Genomic DNA, 17,768 nt, shown 5'->3' with positions numbered 1-17,768 from the left:
AAATTCCAACCATCTACTTCTGTTGTCCTTAGAACTTGCCAAATACATCACACCCTTGTAACAAATGCTTTTGAGGAATACTGTGCCCAAGCCAACTCCTCGGTTATGAGCTTCCCTTGAGTTCAGTGCAGCAGTGTTGAGGCCAGAGAGGTTACCAAAGAGTTTTTTTTTATTTCAGATTCTCCCATTTCTAACGTGCTTGTAAGTGACACTGCTGAGGTAGGAAGTGGAGGCTGGGGCTGTTTGGGCAGCAGGAGTGTGCTGGCAGAGCTGGCTGAAAGCCTAGAGTTCATACTGGTGGGTCCAGTGTGTGCTATTGGCGCGTGTTAGTATATGGCTGAGTCCTACATCACTCACATGCACATGTGGAAACACATATTTCTATTTCTAAGGAATCTAAAGGGATAACTATTTGTCAGTGCTTTCAGGCCAACCTCAAGTTGCTAAACCTCTGCTGCGTGCCCAGGAAAGGCTTTTTTTTTCTTCTGTCTCTTGGGCAGGACCCTTCCCTCCTGTGTGGCAGCACTGTGAGCCCAGCCCTGGCCTTGGCTCAGCATTCACATCTGCGGGTTTGTTTGTTTATGACCTTCTCTATGGCTCCCAGGGCTGTAGGATGTAAGTGCCTCGCAGACACATGTTTTGATCCTTACTACACCCTTGTGAGGTTGGGATGTGTTTGTCATCCTCTGTTTACAGGGTAGAAATCAAGAACCAGATCTTCCAGTTTGGAAGAGCCTATAGTCAGTGGCCGTCCTGCCTGGAGCAGCTCTGAAATACTGGAGTGTTTCTGCAGTGAAGGGTAAGAAGCCAAATGGGCTCATCTGCTACCACAGGCCCAGCACGCATGAAGCCATGGCAACAGTCCCTTTGCAAAAAAGACATGTCCCAGCCCCCCTGGGGCTGCCATATCCCCACAAGGATCCACATGGGAAGCTGCCCTGCGGGTGCTGCAGCAGCATTTAGAAAAATGCAGAGTGGCAGTGCCTGGTGGTTTTCTGTTGGATAAGAGGTTTTGGGTGAGTATCCAGGTCAGCAGACTGCGTGGAGGTAATCAAAAGTGACACTGCTGGCGAGCAGGGCCTGGCTCTGCCAGCTTTCCCATCTCGTAGCCAAGGCTGCGGGATGAACCAGCCAGGAAAACAGGGTTACTGCTTAGTTTTCTTTGGAGATTGATCTTTTATTCCAATCATTCCTATATGAGGTGCTTCAGGGTGATTTTTTTTTTTTTTCTGTGACAACCCAGAAGAATTTTATGAGATTTTTTTAAGCAGTGTGCATGGAGCTCAGTTTGACTGTAGGTGTGTCGCAGTATAGGTGAGCTCAGACAGGTAGGAAACCTGCCTGGATTCTTCTCCTTTATTATGTTATGTGTATGTTTACAGCTCTGTATAGATGCATTTTTGTTGTAATCATAGTAAGCACTAGAGCCGTGAGAAACAGTATAACCGAACAGAGACCAGGTGAAACTCCCCTGGTTTTAGGTTTCATTACATACTGCAGGCTCAGGCCAGGTTTGATGAGGTTCATGAACCTCTCTCTGAAGCTGGGCTCAGTTTCAAACAGTTCTGGGCAAAGTTTCAGGTAAATCTGGTCCAAGTTTTGAGTAAATTTGGAACAAATTTTAGGTGAATAAGAGATGATTTATGATTTTAGGTAGAAACCATACATACTCTGAAGTCTTAGCTTGGTTTCACTCTGTAACCAGGAAATCTTGGCATTTTGGCTAAGTTTCACTTTGATCTTGAGTTTTGACCCTAAACCCAAAACAGCTGGGACAGAAAGGTGAGTCCTGTGAATAAACAGTGTAGAAATGGGTTCACTGGGTGGAAGCCCAAAGCCCTGCACCACACTGAGCACACATGTGATGCTCTGCCAGCAGCAGAGGTGTTCCCATGCTGAAGGTAACGCTGCATGTCCCACCAGTGCTGCTTCTGTAAGTTGTCCAAACAACTGAGCCTTCCTCAAAACTCTGAATATGAAGTTGCACGTGCAGTTTCTAAGCCTGGAGTACACTGACTTAAGATTTGACTTATGCAACCACAATCCAGTCCATGCTGCATGTTTGCATTTTGAAGGATAAATTCAGATAAGAAATCCATGCAGGGGAATAAGGCCAGGGTCCTCATCCCCGTATTTATGTTAAAACATGGCTCGCATCCAAGCTCACAGTGGGAGAACAGACTTTCTACCTATTGCTTCAATGAACTCCTGCAATTCAGAGCACTGCAGCATCAGTTCTGCAGCCCAGAGGCATCTAATGGGGCTACAGGTGTCATCTTGCCAGTCTTGCCAGGTCTACCACTGCATGGATACCCAGAAGATAGAAAAGAGCCCAGAAGACTTTTTTCATGCAGATTTCTTAAGATTCCTTCAGGAGTTTTAAAGGGATCTCCAGACAGAAACTTGTCCTTTTAAATAAAAAAGTATGTATCATCATTAAACCCCTTGATCATGAGATTCTTTTTGTGCCAAACATAAACTGTAGATGGAAAATATTTGAGCGGGATCTGGCTCCAACTACCAGGCAAAATATGAACAGCTGAACTGGGAATGTAAGTGCTGAATCCAGAGAAGAAGGTGATAGCACAATTTGCTGCTGCTTTGAGAAACACGTGGCTGAAGGGATGGGCAGGAAGGGAGAAGGAAGGTGCCAGTGCGGAGCAGACAAGGAACCGCACTGTCAGTCTGTATTCACGTCAGTGCAAAGCTGAAACAACAGGAAACGAGGAGAAAGCAGAAAGGGCTGCAGCTCAGCAGCACTGGCTCTGCCGGCTGCGGGAAGGCTGATCAGAAGTTTTTTGACATGTATCAACAGCCATCTGCTCTCGTGGTAGCCAGCTCCACCAGGCTACAAGCTGTAGTGCAAAACCTTCTCCCTCAGCTGGTGCTCCTGAGCCAACAAGCACTTGATGATGGACATGGGGCTTTTTTACCACATCTGCACTAAAATGGATCAAGTGAGGAGAGAGGAGTGTCTGCTCAGTGGGTTACTGTAACTGGGGTACAGTGGGAAGCTTTGGGACTACCAGGCTTTGGGGCCTTGGCAGTGATGTTCCTGGTGTCCGTTCTCCACTGTTAAAAGGACAACAGGAACTCCTTAGGCAAAAAGCATAGCAAGGAAGGTGGTTAAAATGACAAAAAGAACAGAGGAACAGAGTTTCAAGCTTTGCTAGATGGATAACTATCACATACTTGCCATATGTGTCCAGGTTTCCTTCTGTGTGCAGTCAAGCAAACGATTACTTCTCCCTCTTTGCTGCCTTCCTGCTGTGTTTATTCCTTCATGAATGAGCAAAGATTCAAGCTCACCCATTTCATCTGAATCCAGAGGCAGAGGTCATTGCATGGGGCAAAGCTCTCCTACTTGCTTAACAGCTCCCATCGCCGCTAGTCTCTTACTCAGCTGGGAAGGGTATAGTTATTTCAGCTGCTCCAAGCTCACAGATGTGATCCATGCATGGCTGGTTCACAGGATGGATCTGGAAGGCAAGGTCTTTAAGATGAGCAAAACCTGGTACCCGTCTTTGCAGTGCAAAATTTGTCCTTCTGAGGGCAGTTCCATCTGTGATACTGCAAGCAGAACTGGAAAATATGTTCTAGAAAGTGTTTTCATTTTTCAAATCAAGAAACTGTGCGAATATTCAGCAGGAAAAATGCATTTTTTTGGACAAAAGTTTTATCTGTTTGTTGTGGCTTAAGGGCCGTGGGACTGTGGCTCACTGTGGCTCATCTTTGGAGGGCGCAGCCTATTGTGGGGTGGGTAAGCAGTTACCAAATGAGTCAAACAGAAAAATCCCCAAAGCACATCAGAACCAGATCATTATGTGATCTTAGCAAGTACTGAGTGTAGACTAATAAGTCCTTAAAGACAGTTTCTCATTTTGAATTCAAAAGTGTAATGAGGCAAGAAGGTTAACAGATTACCCACTCCCCGTGTTGAAACTGTACTTGCCAAAGGCATAAAACCCTTCACCAAAAGCTTTTCATTATCAATATTTAATTGCAGTTTTCAAATCTGCCACTGTAAGAAATCTCAGCGCTTTTTCCAAGTTCTCACAGTGCTAGGAAGTAGCCCCGGTAGAAGAAATGAAGCACTTCCCATAGAGCTCTTCCACCAAATCACCCTGGAGATGAGGTGCTGCCATGCATTAGATCAGTGACCATTTCTACTCCTGGGATACAGCTGTGCTGTGAAACATCATTCTGGAGCTGGAGAATCCTGCTCAAGCCAAGGAAGCACAGCATAGATTGGTGGAGGTATGGAGGGGAGTGTGAGAAAAGCTGCCCAAGCAGACCTGCTCTTCATTTTCAATCACTGTATCATGTCCATATTGCACAGATTAAAGCTGAAAGCAGCACCTAGAATGAAGGGGAAGTGAAAAAAGAAAAAAAAAAAGGCTGAAAAATACCACTGTGCACGTTCTCAGAGCACAGACAAGATGCTTCTTCTCAGGAGATAGAACTGCATTTCAACTAAGCCAACTCTGTGTGAACTTGCCCACTGTTTGTTTGCCCCTGTAATTTGATTACATCACTTATGAGGCTGAATTTACAAAAGTTCATGTTGTCTATACATAGTCTAATAGTCTACCACACACTCCTCTACCCCTGAATATGCTGGGAACCAGAGCATTTTCTTCTCCACAATGACAGCATAGATAAAACCATGGAAGGAAATTGTGGGTCTCAACACAACCGCTGGGCCCAGGTTGAAGGCCAAGTCTGGCAAGAGTTGCACAACACTCCGGCGGAAAAGGCCAATTGTGTTCGATTCACTCAGCTAACAAACAGCACAGTTCTGGGTTCCCCACAGAACAGCCTGGAATCCATTTGAAAGTTAGAGAAATGGTAAAGGATTTACTAAGTGGGACCTCTTTACCAGTCCCCTAAGCAGTTCTCTTGTGTTCCTCATCATCTCTATCCAAGGTTAGTCCTATAAGGTGAAAGAGCACGGAATCCTGGTTTTAAAGTCAGCAGGGCTAAACCCCAAACCCTGTAAAGCCTGCAAGAAACAGAACTCTCCATTTGCTGTGAATTTCAGCTTTGCCGTCAACTCATCTCACTGAGGCAACACAACGCTGTTCAAATTCACTGCAAGATCGAAGTCCTGAAATGATGGTTCTGCCACATCCAAACTGTTCTGGTATGTGCTAAAGCCATTGGTTTACAGCATGTGCTGCTACCTGTGCAGGAGCAACGAACCATGAGGCTGACATACATCTGCTCCACAGATGGAACTCACTCTGCTGAGATTAGCTGTGGGCAAAGAGTTATTTTGTGCCCTCTTAGTACAGATCTGTCCAGAGATGCTCTTTTGGGCAGCCTCCTTTAATGGCAGGCAGGTTTGATCAAGGGTCACTCTGTGTTTCAGAAATGTATCAGCAAACTGATCTCTTATGAGCCGGTGCCTTGTTCAGAATAGCTGGGTTGTGTTTATAAAGTGAAATCAGAAGGATAATGGTTGATCAGTACAACATAAACTATAGCATGGAAACTGAATTTTGAATGAAATGCACAGACAAATCATTTATCCTCACCAATACCCTCTCCATGTTTCTTATCCTGGTAATTGAGACCATGTGTTGTGCTGCAAACAATAACTATGGGAAATTACTCATGATTCTTCCTTCATAGACTTGGGAAATGAAAGTGATGGGAAGTATGATCATCTTAATTTTTTTTTTTATGTTAACAGCTCTAAATTATTAGGGTGGGAAGAAAATGTCAATAGAACATAAAAGTGCTTTGTATAATGTTCGCATTTGCTCATACTTTCAAATCCACTGTGGCTTATTAGTTCATGGGAAAAATGACAAAAAGGAATAAAACCCAGAAAATGAATCCAGTATCAACATCTTGCCTCTATAGTAACAGAGAAATTGTAACTTGTGGGTAAAAAGTGACAATGTTAGGAAATGTTTGTTGGGCAATTGTGGTGATTAACCCTCTCCATCCCCTGGCATCTTCAGCTTCTTGCCAGCCTGACACATTCCTATGGATTAAAGAATGTGCACTGCTCTGTGCTGCTCCTTGTACTAGAAGCCTGGAGCTAGTGAGGCCCTTAACCTCTGTTTCAAGAGTTTATTGCTCAGCTGTAAAAATTCTCCCAGGGCTGAAACTTGACAGAAAAAATGTCTCCGCCTGGGAGGAGTTTCTGTTCTGAGTTTGGTTTGAATTAGTTCAGCCCTTTTCCACTTGCAGAAGGACAATGGAGCAGGAATCCCTTTCTCTCCTTTCTTCTTTTAAAATCCTGCCAGAGCAGTACACACGACAGGCAGCACTCAGACCACAGTCCTCTCTGCAGCTGCAGCACAGGGTCAGTGTTGGCTGCTGCGGCAGTTCCCTGCCCTGTAACAGGCCAGACTCCATCCCTTTCCTTGCTCTGATGCTGGCTCAGACAGTGGCTCATGCCTGCTCTGAGCCGAGGTTGCTGAAGGCCATCTTGGCTATGGTGCAAACCGGGGAAATCCGCCCTTGCTGCTGTTCCTCGAGGGACTGGCTTGCAGAAATGCAGAACCACCAGTGCCACACCTCCGTGGGGTTTTGGCTTTTCCCAGAGCTGGCCAGTGTGCCAGCACAAGCCTGTCCTCCTGTGGTGGAGGTGCAAGTCGGCTCCGGCCGGCTCCGGGCTTGCTGTGCAGTACTGGGTGGTAGGCTTCCCAGATAAAGAGCTTGGCTCAGGGAAGCTGCTCCCTGCAGACCTCTGCCTGAGCCAGGGGATTCATTTCTAGAAGCAAGAGTGCTAAATCTATTGCTCTTCTTGCATGAGCTGCCTGCAGGGCTGGTAAATCTATTATAACAGTCAACGCTTTATGAATGAAGTCAGACCCCACCAAAGTCAATAGCAAAACTGATTTCACTGGAGTAAGGTTTTACCCCAACCCTCAAATTGCCCATGGGAGCTCACCCATGCTCAGCACAGCCATCCACAGTTCCAGTGGGAGAAAGGAAATAGAGCAGAGAAGGGTCCAGGTGCTTCCTCAGCTGATCCTGGGTCCTGCTCAAACGGATGTGCTGAGCGCGCCACTTCAGCAACGCTGGCAGGCCTGGCTGTGAGATCAGTGTGCGTCTGAAGTGGCTGACAGAGATACCTTGGCACAGAAGCAGAACCTTATAAGTTATTGGAGTATTGCCCTGAGCTCTCAGAGGGCCAGAGCATAAGTAACAAACAAATAAAATTTTCTATGCGTGGAGAGATATCACACCCTCGACTCAGTGCCAACAACCCAGCCTCTCTAGTGACTGCACTGCGTGCATTTAACTGACTGAACAGCTACTTGATATCATCCAGAACAGCTTATAAAATTAAACATTATTAAACATAATGGCAGACACATAACCCTTGCCAACACTTATTTCAGTAATGATGATATGCTTGCCACTTCACAAGTCTGACCTGTCACTTGAGAACTCAAATGGCCCATAACTGAAGGTGCTTTATCCACCTACAGGCTCAGGTCTGTAGCTAGATATCACGTCCAACTTTTTTTACAGCCACTGAACTGCTTCGTGCTCATACTTTCCCAGCACCCCAGCACATACAACTCCTGGTGACAATATTTTCCCACCTGCCTGAGTAAATGAACAAGGTTAGCATCTTATTCCAGAAAATAAAGCTAAGGAAGTTACGTGCTGTTATGTAAGTTACGCCGCTGGATTCTGCTAGTTTTGCTGACTTTCCCATACATCTTCATTTGCTAATCTGACCATAACATTTCCTCCATTTTGAATTCAAGCAACTTTTCTTCTTTGATACTTTAGAGTTGTCCTCCCACCAATCACAGGGGAGCTCATTTCTAAACTACGCCATGGGATTTCAGATACATGGAGCTCTTTCAACACCAATATTGGGTGGAGAGTTCAAATCTGAGATAAAAGCAGCCCGTTACTGAAAAGGCATGAGTTATATGTGAATTTTTTTTAATGTTTCTTAAGACCCAAAGTTCAGTTGGGTTCAGTCCCTGCAGGGAGAGAACATCAGTAACAGATCCTTCCCAGTCACTGTGGTCTAACAGAGGTGAATCTCATGCCCCATCCTTTCACTGGGATGGTAACTGGCCCGCCTGTCACTGCCTGCTTTCCTAGAAGGCTGTGTGAGCACAGCAGCTGTTTGACATTTACCACTTCATTGCGTTTGGCTGCAGTTGACCAGTAGCTTTGCAATTTACAAGGAGGTGCTTAGGCATTAACACAGAGAAAGCAACACCAAGAACTGAAGTTAGCTCATGGCTTATAGCCTCCATGAAGTTCAAACGTGCAGAATTCGCCGCAGTTTCAATCAGCATCATAGAAGAGATTTCTTTCCGCTCCTCTCTCTCTCTCTCTCTCACTATAGAAGCTAATTACAAAAGTGCTTCCTTCTTTTTTTTTTTCCTTTGAATCTGAAGTTTTGTGAATGCCTTCTGTTCTGGTTTTTTTGGGGAGGTAGGTTTGAAACAGTCCTTGTGCTGAGACAGCACATAGGTTTTTACTTGCAGCCAAATACATATCAGGTTGGACTCTGAAAATCCTTCCATTATTTTTATTTTCCTTTCACTGTTTGGGATGCACAGTTCCTTTCTGCTTTTCGTGGTCACTTCAAAGATCATTTCCCAGTGTTTCATGGCTTCAGAATCATTGCCCAGGGAAGGGAATGGTGTCCAAAAGAGCAATCAGACTAAGACAAGAACTCCTTCAGCTTTTTCAATGGAATCTATGATCCCTTAAGATCAGAAGAAGCAGATGGCATAAAGCCAAATTTCTTTTTAAGCAAAACAGAAATAGAAATGGATTTCCTTGACAGCTCTCAGTACAGCATGGTGTAATATAAGCACCAAACAAGAAGCACCTGCTTCCTTTGCAAAGCAGTCAGGAAAAGACCCCTGTGTATGCAGCTTGCTCTGAGACCTAATTTGACTTATTTGTTCCACCTGATCTTTAGATTACTAAGATAGAGAACAGTGAACACCTGTGGATGTCACACGGGTGGATAACTGAGCTGCTCTCTCTGCACTTGGGGTTTGAGGAGTTCAAGGAAGCATAATAACCCTTTTCAGATGAATAAAATAAAATAATGCAGTGAATGTAATAGCTAACAGAAGATAAGAGCGTGTTAGGGTTAAATCCTCCACTGATTAACATCTAAGTGAAATGCTAAGAAAGACTTGCTGGTGTTCCTTTTCATCCAGAGGATGATCTGCTCTAAAATGGCTTCCCAGCTCAAATTTTACAGTTTCAGAAAACACATTGTTACAAAGATTGTTAGCTCTAACAGAAGTAAGCACACCTGTACCAAACCTTCCCTGCAAGTTCTAAATCAATGAGTTCAGAGAATCCTTTATTGCAGCAGTTTGCCTCATCTCTTCAGTGTGCTGTCTAAGGGTTGTGGGGTTTTTAAAATGTTACAGTGTGAATCTTTCCTTCCTAGTATAAAAAAAAATCTTTATATAACCTTTGGAAGTTGCATAAGCAAGAAATGTCTGTTAACAGCTGCAAATGTTTATGTAGCTCTCCTGTGCTGGAGAATGCTGGCAATTCAAGGTAGCTCGTAGGAGACTGGTTGGTGTGAACAGCTGCAGCCAATAATTATACCCTGCTCTCCTACACCTACTTTCTGGACTGGTAGGATTGCTGAACTGATCTGATGAAGAAAGTAGTATCAATGCGTTCAGGCTTTTGAGCTGTTGGAGATGGAAGTAAGTTCTGTTTTTCCAAATCTAAGCTGTTGTTGTAGCTGGAACAAAATCTATCTTTGCAGGTTGTGAACCAGTTCAGTTGCCAAGAGCCTTTGAGAAACGCACAATGAATGATGTGAAGCCTAGGTTTAAGGAGCACTTCAAAATACCTTTCAAGCTTAGAAAAAACTTCTCTGATTCTTCTGAAGACTGAAATTTTTTCTGAACAAAAGCTTTCCTCTTTTGGTGAGGCACATGGGGGATGAAAAATGGTTCTCTGTAGCTGCTCCTGTCTAGTTTGTGGGCTGAAAACGTGAAGTGAGAGGGAGGGATATCTAACCTGAGAATGGTCTTCCTTGATTGTAGTAAGGTAAGCAGTACTGAATCTCTGCTGCTCTGCTGTCCTTGGCCTGTACCCCACAACCAGAGCTGTACTGGTGGTGCAAATTTTTAAGACAGACTTTAGAAGACCCTAATGTCTTGGTACATACAGCAAGATACAGGTCTTAGAATCCCCACTAATGTGGATTCTGTTTTTTGTTTTCTGTTGTCTGGTTGCTAGATAGAGGTTTAGTATTAATTTGTGTGTTGATAATTAAAACGTTTAAGATATTAAAGGACAAATCACCCTCTCCTGGAATTAAAGACTCATGATACAATCTCCTGATCCTCAGTGAGTATTGCATTAGTCAATTTGTGGGCAGTCAGTAACTCAATAGCAGCAAATTATGTAGTTATGCGGGAATTCTGGTCTTTGGAACGGGCTGAGGTTCCCAAGCTAAGGCCCAACACTGCTAGGGTGTGTCATTTACATGAGGCACTTAGTGGAAAGAAAAAGCTGAGATGCCACATCCCTGGTGCTTTCTGGAGAATAAAATACAACAGCAATATTGCATCGAGGTAAAAATGAGAACGAACAGAACTTCTTATCCACTAAGAACTTTTTTATACAGTGAGGGACCAACTTCCCTAAACAGGCTTTCAGCTGATAATGTGTTCAGTTAAATGTTTTACTGATGGCTATTTTAGGTCTGGAGATTATGAACCTGAGTCTAGATTTGTGGTGATTGAATGTCCTGTCTGCACCTTCAACTCCATGCTTAAAAGTTTTACAGGTATCAGTATAGGTCCCTCGAGGCAGAACCAAGCCTTACTCCTGGTATCCACTTACACTTGCTCTGTCTTAAGTCTACAGCTGTATTAAAAGTAAGAGAATTTTAGCCCAATATCCTCATGTCAGTCCAACCTGAAAGAAGAAGGATGATAACAGCCAAGAGCTTAAAGCTCAAACTATTTCTCTCTATTCATTCAATTTAAAAATAGTTCTGTTGTTAAATCCAAGTCTGAATGTCACTAATTTCAGTAGAGTTGGGATTTATCCCACTGCCCTTCTGAGGAAAAAAAAATTGCAGCTACCATCAGTACTGACATAACAACCTAGTCCTTCTTCATGCTCTCTAATGTGCTTCAAATTCTTTCTGCCATCAGCAGGAAATACGAGAGAAAAGTGGATTGTGACAGAGCCCAGTAATAATCCACTGAAGTCACAAAACATTAAAGAGGTCCTGATATAGCTTTTAAATAGCAACTTTTTCACTGCTAAGTTACAGATTCCTCTCTCCCTCCCACACCTGCCCAGTTTGTTCTGCTAAATGTCAGAACGCTGGCATGTGTGGGCCCCTACAGCCTGCTTTCAACTCCAGGTAAGGCTTCTCCACACAGCTGTTCTGCTGCAGATGTAAAGGTGCAGAATCTAAGGTACCTTCCTAAATCCACAGTGGGATGCACCTGGGTGAGTGGGAAACTGCAAGAGAATCACAGAATTGTAGGGGTTGGAAGGGACCTCCAGAGATCATCGAGTCCAACCCCCCTGCCAAAGCAGGTTCCCTACAGTAGAGAGGTGCAACTCCCAAACTCTAATAAGAGTTATACCAGTGCTGCTTTGTTTGTTTTATCTTATTATGCTATACAATAGCAAAAGAAACAGCTTTCATTTTATGCTTAATGATTTAAGTAAGCAAATACAATATTTCAAACACTTGTTACAAAAGAACAGTATGGCTGTGTCCAAAGCTGTCAGAACAAATGCATTTTGTAGCCAAGAAGAATCCACCCAAAATTTACTGTATGAGGTATGAAGCAATAACGGGACACGCTGATTCATCAGCTGATGAAACCAGAAGTGCCCAGTGTTGCCCAACAGAGGGTTACTCAGGGTTCTAATGAAGTGTTTCTCTTGCATAAAAGAGAACAGATGTAGCCAACCTCATAAGAAACAGAGCTATGACCTGCTGTGAGCTCCCATTGGGCAAAGTTTCTTTCAGATCTGAGAAATTGTTCCAGCTGAGTCAGAATATTCCTCTCGTACCACCGTACTTCTGCAGGCTAGACTTCCAGATTCAGATCTGGGTTGTGGTGGGCTGTGTTCTACCATTTTTCATCTAGTTGCTGTATTGGCAAAATACCTTTAGGCCTTGTGAGCTATTGGAAAACTGACCGCTAGATGAGGAGCTCTGTTCTATGGACCAACAGAAACATTACACAAAGTTGTTTTGCCCTTAAGGTTAGTGGTGTATCTCACACTGAGAATCGAGCCTTGTCACCTTCCCAAGATCTTGGCAACAATAGAGGTCACAAACCTTCCTGCTGTGCTTTGAGGTGTAACTAGTTGTGCTGGCTGCAGAAGTAACTCCTGACCATGGGGTAAAGTAGAAACTCTTGCCCTTCAAGTGAAGAACAAATGATGAAGAGGCTTTTGTGAGTCTGTACCAATCTTTTACATAAGAATATGTTGTAGTGAAGAGAGAGTAAGGCTTCTGTTAACTTAGATGGCTGGAGAATAGGGAAGAAATATTGACATTGTGGCTGACTGAGGATTTCTAGATGAATTCCTGCATCTCTTAAGTCTTCAATTCATGCTAGATGTGCATATAAATTCAAACATCTTGGGTAAATAGTACAGTAGGTGGTTGCATATTGCTTAACTTCTGCACTCAAGTAAGCAGAACACTGATATCCACTGCACTTACTATATGCTGATGCAAGTGTTTCAGGGTATCTTGGTCTTAGGCCCAGGATGAACCTAACTGCTGTGACGGGGCATGTTCCCATTGGCATTCTTGTCCTGTCACCTCATGAGTGGAGTTACTTGTTCAGTGGTGTTAGATTCCAAGTTCAAAACCAGATATTTAATAAAGCTTCCAGGAAAGCAATACCACTGTGGATGTCAACAGGGCCTTCAGCATCAAAGGCACAGAATAAAATTATAGATGGAAAAGACCTGTTAGGTCATCTACTCAGCCCATCTGCCAGTGCAGAGAACAATCCTGCAGTCTGCTTCTCCCCTTCTTTGTTTGTATCAAGCCAAAGGGGTTTCCACTGCTTCCCTTGGGAAAGCATGACATAGCAGAGTAGCTCTTGCCCTTAGGAGCAACTTTGAGTTTGTGAAATAACAGAGGCTTTCTAAGTCTCATTTTGATGGAGGAAAGGAACTCTGAGAGAAGGACCTTTAGTCTTATGACTATACGGTATCTCAGATCTAATTCTCGATTAATCATTTTTTGTGTACAGATCATATGAGGATAAGTGTCCCACCCCACAGCTGTCTTGTTCAGTAATTATTCCTTAGACAGATTTTGTCATCTTTAAGTAGTAAGTAGTGCACAAACCCTAAACAATTCCATTTCACATGGCAAAACTTCAGAATTTGCTGTAATTAATGTTTGAAGTATTCTGCCTGACTCTTATACCTTTTAATTGTGCTGAAGATCTTTAGAAATTAGCAATCTGATGTCCCAGAATCCCATAAAAGTCATTCCAAAATATTTTCTTGAAAAACACTCCACAGATGTTTACTGAAACCAACTGTATCTATAGACAGATGACTTCTGACAGTTATTGATTTCAGAGTTTTCATTCAAATTCCCTGTGCTCCCTTATACTGTTGATAAGTCATAACTTTCTGATGTCTTTATCTCTTGTGAGGAAATGTTTCTGGCCAAATACATGAAGTCCTTTTTGGCCTCGTGTATTGGGCATTAAATGACAGGAATCAACTCTTTTTCAAAGGAAAAAAAAAGCAACAAAACTTCTCCAGCTATTCAAACCAGTAGCCCTCTGACTTTTGTTGAAAATCTATGTATTTACAAACTGTTGAAGTTGACTGTGGAGATCGTGCTGAAGGACCACCACTACCCTCATCATTTTGATGAGGGCTGTTTGGCAGTCTGCAGGATAATGTTTAAAAACAGTTGTAGAGTTATGGAAGACTATGGTTAGTATCTTTTTGTGACTGTTTGAGCTGTACTCTGCAAAATGAGCAAGGATTCAGAAAAAGCTGTAGTCTGACTGTCACTTTGGCTGTGGGGCTAGGGGGGATTTGAATACATGAAATGCCTTTGTTAGCAGTTGGATTTAATTTCCTTTTGTTTAGCATTTGCACAGGGCTCAGTGTAACACAGTAATATAATAAGAAAGCTTTGCCAGCAACAGATTTCAGGAACATGCACAGGCCACTGGGACTATGTAATGTACTTAATTACAGGTCAGCATTAGAACAGGCAACTATGGTGCAGTTGTAATGAAAAGGTTTTCCCTGAGCTGTGTTGGCATATCCTTTGTAGTACTAAAGGATGAAGTTTTGCTCTTAGGTCTAACTTTTGTTTTAAACAACTAATTTGTAAGCATTCTTTCTTTGTATTGGCTACACAGAACTCTATCTGTTCTTTACTGTTCATTAGAAGTGATCAGTAGCTATTCAAACATTCCTAGCACTGCTTGCTAGCTGATGAAAGGCCTGGAAAATGAAAGTGTGGCAAACCAGAAAATAAAGAGCAATGACCAAAGGCATAAGGAGAAAAGCTATTACCCAGGGAGACCCAAGGAATTATGTCACAGCCAGATAGTCCTAGTTTCAGTGTTACATTCATCTGTGGCTCTGTGGCACTTGATGCTGACAGTTGAAATGTAACGGAGGCTGGTGGAATAACCCATTTGATGGGCAGATATCACTAGCATACAGCTTTTTCAGTGCACACTTGCTGTGTACCACCTCAACACTGGGATAAAGGTGACAGACAACTGTGGCTTTGCATGAATTTCCGAATGCCAGCTTGAATGGACAGTATTCCTCTCTTCATCCAGCTGCTCTACTATTTTGGCATCTCATCAAAATTTCCAGGAGTAATTGCAAATGAATAATCATTTTTCATTTAGCTTATACGCAATCCTGGCACCACTGATCATCTAAACACTTGCTTAATATATATGTAGATATGCCATCAACGTATGTTCTGGATTTTTGAAAGGCAAACTTCAGAAATAAAGGGTCATAGACAGAGTCCAGTGCATTATTACTGTTATTGATGTGTGCCAAAAACATTAAAAATAATCTTTATTATCAAGAAATAATGATGTAAAAATAAATAGGTCCTGTTGGTAAGCAGGTGCCCAGGAGCAGAAAGGAATGGGGAAAAAGTCATAATCCTCTTGTAGGAAATCAAAGAAGTGCCTGAGTTGTGTTTTTCTGCTTGGCCTAGACTGTTCTAAATGCTAAGTATCTCAAAGGCCTTGCAAATAAAAAACAAATGCCAACAGTTACCTCTCCTACAGAGCAGACTTCCAGCCTGCTCAGAATACAGTGGTGAAAGTTTGCCCAGGTTTGCTTGTTCTATTGGTAAAAGTCTTAGCTGGCATTTGGGAAAATGGCGTTTGAAAGCTCTGTGCATGTGGCCTGGAGTGGGACACAATCTATGTCACGCTTCCAGAAAGAACAGAAAAGTGAAGTCCTCTTTACAGCTGCTCTTAGCCGGAAAATGATAAAATGATGTAGAATGCTGCTGCACTTGAGTGAGGAACAATGTCCTGACAAAAATGCTTGCTGCCTCTCCAGAGCAGCAGGTTGGCTTTTCATTCAGCAGCATTTCAGCACTCTTCCAGGCAGTTTTACCCTCTACTATTAATGAAATTGATCTGGTTAATATTAGAACAAAAAAACCTCACCGTGATGATGATGAATCCTCACTCCATTTATACACAGCTCTCTCTTCCTCTCCATGTCAAGAGAGCCTTCAATTCCCTATTGCTGGCTCCACGATTTCCTGGCTTTATCACAATTCCTTTTTCAATTCTCCCACACTGTCAGTGCTTTAAAGGAAGTTGAGAAGAAAGGTAAGAATATAATTGAAATTTTGTATTTCCCCCTCCAAAGATCTCCTTTTATTTTGTCCATCATAGCAATATATAGGCTGGCAGCAGCCAAAGAAAAGCTGTATTCTTGCAGAATGTGAATGGCCCAAATTACCTATAATGGTTCTGACTGTGGCTCAGAGGTAACTTGTACCTGCAAGTGAAACTACAGGAAAATAAGACCTGCGTTTTCTCTGCTGCTATGAAGACCTGTGAGGTGAGCTTCCCTGCTGTTATCCTAAGGGAAGGTACCTGTAATTTGTCAGCAACTGAAGTGCAAGTTGGCCCAAGCAGGAAGATTACAGTCAGGAGTAAGGCGTTTTAGCAAGGCAGTAGTGAATACCACATGCTCTCTAGGCTCAGCGCACACAGTCAGCTTAGTTGCAAAGGAAGGGGAGAAGTTTTCTTCCAACTAGGACATGCAGTTATTTTGTCTTGGCCACTTGGAGACAACCTCTCGGACTAGCTAGGAATCCGTAAACCACAAAACACTCATGCTAGAAGAATCTGGCTAAAGATGCTACTTTTGTGACTGTTGTTTTTTTTTTCTTTTTTAAAACAAACAAATTCCTTTGCAGTAATCAATAGTAATCAAAAGACAACTTTCTTCAGTTCAAGGGTATCACCTTTAAATGTTAAGGCTACAAACAACGTTAGTACAAAACTCCTATTTCTGTTAAAAAATGTACTATATAAATATTTTGTAAAAAGCTGATGATTAATAGTAATATTTTGTGACATAAGGGAGAAAAGCAAACTTTATGGAGAAACAAGCAAGTGTGCATAAGCAGCTCTCATTTGTTTAATTAAGTATATTTTTTCATATTAAAAGCACTAGTTACTTTCTGGATAGTGGCTCTCAAATTATAGAATTAATTTGTCAAGCTCTCAGACCTGGCAGGGCAAAAGATTTTCTTGCTGTGTTGTGACAGAAGGGGAAAAGCATAACTACTTTAGTAAGGAGCTAAATAACCACAACTTAATGGAGAGAAAATGTAGGAAAATAATTACATTAATTCACTTCAGACCTGATCAGACCTTTAACCATGCAATGACAGACATTCTTAGCCCAGCAGCAGATCCAAATTTACACTTTGCAGAATAACATCCTTACTGAGCTAGAGGTTGCCAAGGAGCTGTTAGTGAGGGAAGTGCCCTGTGTGCCAATTCCAGAAATCAGTACGGCAGGACAGTCTGCCCTATATTTCCAGACTTTTGGTACCTTACATAACTAGGTACAAAATACAGTTTTATTTCTGATTCTTTTCTTTGGAAATGCAGTCATGTGCAATCAGGTGGAATAAGTGTGCTGATAATTTTCCTTCAGAAACTGTAATGATTAGTGATGTGGACACTTTTCTCTTTAGGCAGAAACCGTGAGGCACTGAAGCAAGCATTCACTTTTCTTGCACTTGAGGTCACAAATTTATGCAAGTCAAAAATGTTGAGCCTGCCAAAAACATCATGCTACACTCCACCAAATAAAAGGACACTGTTATTCTTACAAGGAAAGGTTTGACAGGACAGGAAATAGGCAGGGTCACAGAAGTTTACTTAATACTGAAACTTATTTAACCACCTTTAAGCCAAAATACAATGTTATTTTTTCATATACGTATTTATATGTATATATTGGGGAGGAGAGAGAGAAATACAAGTAAGCTATTACAGGAGCAACAGCCAGTACAGAAGGTAGGGAGCTTTAACAAAAATTCATGCAATTCAGGTTGCTGTACATCACCTGTCTCTACTGGGTTAACGTGCATTGAGGAAGTTTTAACTTATGCCCTGAAACTGCAGCAAGAGGAATTTGATTTAGAGAATCCAGTGTGTTTTACCACGCTACATGCTTATTGCCATTACAATTCAATCTTTAAGTAAACTGCATTTCTCTTAAAGGAATGAAGGAGGAGGAAGAGCAAAATAATA

This window comes from Lagopus leucura, unplaced genomic scaffold, assembly GCF_019238085.1.
Source record: "Lagopus leucura isolate 7727_CA_CO unplaced genomic scaffold, USGS_WTPT01 Super-Scaffold_100015, whole genome shotgun sequence".
Lineage (NCBI taxonomy): Eukaryota > Metazoa > Chordata > Aves > Galliformes > Phasianidae > Lagopus > Lagopus leucura.
This window is presented reverse-complemented; position numbering follows the sequence as displayed.